Genomic DNA, 4188 nt, shown 5'->3' on the forward strand with positions numbered 1-4188 from the left:
GAGATATTCGAAAAATTTCTATTTCGACGACGATTTTGATAATTGTATATTCGCTTCTCTAAATATCATAACTGAATGCTATCATTGTTGGTGGTTTCATGATTATATAATATAAAGTTTAATGTGAATTGTAGCTGTCTTATTATTGAATAATTTAACTTATTTCTCAGCCTAACGGCGGTCGAATATAGTAGTAGTAAAGCGAATCAATTTATGTGGATCAGAGAATGAATGTATAGTGAATATTTTGGGATACTGTTATCACAAGCGTATTTTTTATTTTATCATGATAAATCAAAAATCCGACTGGGAAGACTCACATACTCCTAGTTTTACAGGATAATGATATCTACGAGGCTACAAAAAGTATTTATACATTATTATTACTATACATGTATTATATCATTATTATTTATATTATATTATATTATATATATTATTATACACTATTATATATACTATTAGGTTGTCCGGAAAGTGTCTTTCCTTCGCAAACGTGTTTTCTCTAACAGTGCACCAAGTCTGTGAAATGTCTCGATGTTTACCTCAACAAAACAAAATCGTCGCACGTAATTCGACAAAACAATACAAAACAAAAAACGTGTGTCTATTACTTCCTCATAAAACGAAAGAAACTTTTCGGATAACATAATATTATCTACCCTAAACCTAATGCCTATATCAGTTAAAAATGATCATCGGAAATGACTTAGGTTGGTTTATATAAAAGTATACAAAAGGATGCCCATAGTGGAACGAAATGTAATCGCAATGTATATTGCACTAAAGTTTGTTGCCAATATTTCGGATACTAAAGCCGAGCGACGGTAAGACACAAGGAGAAGTTGTTCGGAGCGTTGATTTCGACAAAATAATATTTCAAGGTTTTTAAAATCGTTTTAAATAATTAATCTTTTACGATACGAAGGTTTCCCCCCAAAAATTTACTTTTTACTTTCAATCGTTTAATAGTCTAATATTTAAATTTATTATAACCGAATTAATTTCTTCCAATTTTAATTGGCAAAATTTATAAGATAACAACAGCAGATATTCTTCTAACAATTCCTATTTCTGAAACAATTTTCCATTATAAAGTAAATAAAAAAACGTTGTAAAGTTCAAGATTCACGTCCAGAATCACAAGGTTAATAAACCAGCGATTCCATTGATTCGAATCGCTAGTGGCGCCCACTTAACCGGCTCCATCGAATCCAGCGACCGATCAAGCAACAACCGCAAGAACGCTCCCGAAGGTGCAATTAACCCGTCGATCGTACTGGATGCGGAAGCATCGAAAAACCGTGTGCTCCTCCTCGATCGGATCGTATCGAATCGAAATCGAATCGCGTTTACGTAGGCGAAGGAGCGTGTCCCACGGCGGGGAACGCTGCGAATAAGAAGGGTGAGAGGGGGTGAAAAATAGAAATTAAGGGCCGGTGAGTTATCGCGGTTGCGTGAGAAGCGGCCCAAGATAAATCAAACCGCAGCAGCAACCACAACGCCACCCCGAGTTCGGATCACGAACGCAAAAACCCCCATGGCAAATCCCCTGGGATTAATAGTGTGCCACGTCTGGAACCGGTGCTCCTGATTGGTCCAATTCCCTGGGGCAGCATGTGCTTCTTTTTTACCCCCTCCCTCTATATCTTCGCCTCACCCCCAGTGTGCCCTTTTCCCTTGTTTCCTCGTCCTCCTATTGCCGCTGATCCACGGAAGATCTTCCTCGCGCTCGATGCAACTCTCGTCGAATTTTAAATTGACCGATAACCTCGACGTCGTCGAATCTTGAACGTTTTTTGCTTTCCTTTATGGAGAATCACGTGGAAGGGTGGAACTGTTACGGCCACTTCGATAGAGACGTTTCGATTTACCTGGAGGATCGTATTGTTTGTTTGCGAGGCGAAGTGGAGGAATTGATTAGATGGTTGATCTTTTCTAATCTCCTTTCGTCTTTGAATTTGAATAATTATGATGTCTGTGGTTAATATTAGGCGATATATGGGGGATTATTATTATTTTTCTCTGAAATTATATTATTTTCCCGTGTTACATCTAATGTACGTAAATATGGTACCAAACCATGCATATCCTGTAAATGTAGCAAAGAAACAGAAAGAATTATACATAACGAAAGAGGAATATCTATTCAATTTTATATTATATCGTGTTCACGGTTTTTGTATTCGCTTGGCTAAAAAGAAGACCGTTTTCATATTTTATGAAGACCATTTAAGACCATTTTACATTTGATTTCACTCGAATTCCAAGACAATTTTAATTACTGGCAACATATCGAATCCTTGTTATTTTGAATCTATTATTTCGGAATGTATTATCTGTTACTTTGTTGCATTTCATCAATGTGAATTTAATATTATTTTGCAATCATTAGAAATTTAAAGAAAGATAATTTTTATAATTGTCACAGAGCCTTCGTGAATCTTCTCAATTTCACGTGAAAGAACGCAGACCAAACGCTAAGGAACAACCGCGTGTATATAAATACACAGCGAACAGTGTAACTGTTCACCTTCCACTTTCCTCATCCGGCTTATTCTAACTTTAACACCAACTGTACGATAAACCGACTACCTGAAGGGGTGCTAGTACGTCAATAGAGATCCTCTGAGTTAATTCCTCCGACACCGTTTCGAGGAACAGGCCATGCGGGACTGGATGAGTAAGACAGCCGTCGAGAGAGTTATGATCTTCACAGACTATTAACGACGATCCGGCCACATTCCACGGACTTGAGTTTCTACGCGGCCTGTGGGCTGTAGAAAATGCAGGTAAGATGGTTAACGATTTGGTCGCGTTTACATATATAACCGGAGTTAAGTAGGAACTAAAGCTTGATGAGGGCTCTCACAAGGGGGCCGTACGAGGCATCGGTTCCACGGTCAGAAAAAAATTCATGTTCCCCTTCTTGAAGCGTCCAATAAAATGGCTGCACGTTCCATCCGTTGTATATATTAAAACTATAGGTGTCACGATTTACGCTTAATATCGGTGGACAGAGAAAGAAGAAGATAAAGGAACCATGAGCTGCGACCAACTTCTATAAATATCGCTAACGTTTCTGATGGTCAATTTTTTAGAGAAACGAAACAATATTCGGTGGATTTACGATGTTTCGAAGACTTGCTTGCTTTTGTTAAAGTATGTCGTCTAGCTAGCGCCTAGAAGAACTATGGAGAACATTCTTTTATCGTGCAGCTGTGACAAACGGGAAAAATATTTATGTACCACCCAGAGCGTTTCCGATTTACCTCGGAACGATACGTTATTATACCGCTGGAGATGTGACGGTGAATATTATTCAGATAGCTGAAATCGATTTTTAAAGAACAAAATTAATTCTACGAAAGATACACAATATCAAGATTAAAAGGCGAATTAATATTTCATATCTGTAAACATAAGAGAGAACGTGGAATTTTACATATTAGCCCTCAATTTGTATTATTGTACGATAAATAAGCTACAAGGGATAGCTTAAATAAAATTCATTTGAATTTATATCTTGTATTTTAGGTCATAAAGATTCAAAGTAGAAAATTATAATCAAGCAATCAATGAAATCAAGTGGTTTCAATACGAAATAAAAATGATGGAAGCTAACTAAATAATCTCAAACCATATAAATTACCTATGATCCAACGATAGAAATAAACATGAATATTCAAGGATATCCCTTTCCAAAAAGTACCATCGTCAATCGATTCCATAAACATAATTTAACTTCTACCGAAACCAATCCAGACATACTTACTCGAAATTAGTATTCGATAGAAAACTACAACCATCCCTTTCACCATGCCAACAAAAAGCCTTCGAAAAATTGTTCCAACCGATCGATACAATGACAATAATAATCAATGAAGTGGAAAAACAAACGTAACGAGGAGAACGAGATCGATGTAAAATATTTCGCACCGTTTCTACTAACAGCGGCTCGTTGAAAACAGGCGCGCGTAATTGAAGGTGCAAAAATATGGCTGCATGTGAAGTGTGTGGTAGGCGCGCGAAAAATGGCTGGGCAAATGAAGCTCGTTTTGTCGCGGACTGCCAGATCCTCATCTAAATTACAGCGCTGCGTCGGACGCGCGTGTGCGTGGTCGCGTGACACAGACAAGTGTTACGCGTCGATCTTATCCGCGTCGTGAATCAAGTATGAATGCTGCA

Source organism: Bombus pascuorum, chromosome 9 (genome assembly GCF_905332965.1).
Source record: "Bombus pascuorum chromosome 9, iyBomPasc1.1, whole genome shotgun sequence".
Taxonomy (NCBI): domain Eukaryota; kingdom Metazoa; phylum Arthropoda; class Insecta; order Hymenoptera; family Apidae; genus Bombus; species Bombus pascuorum.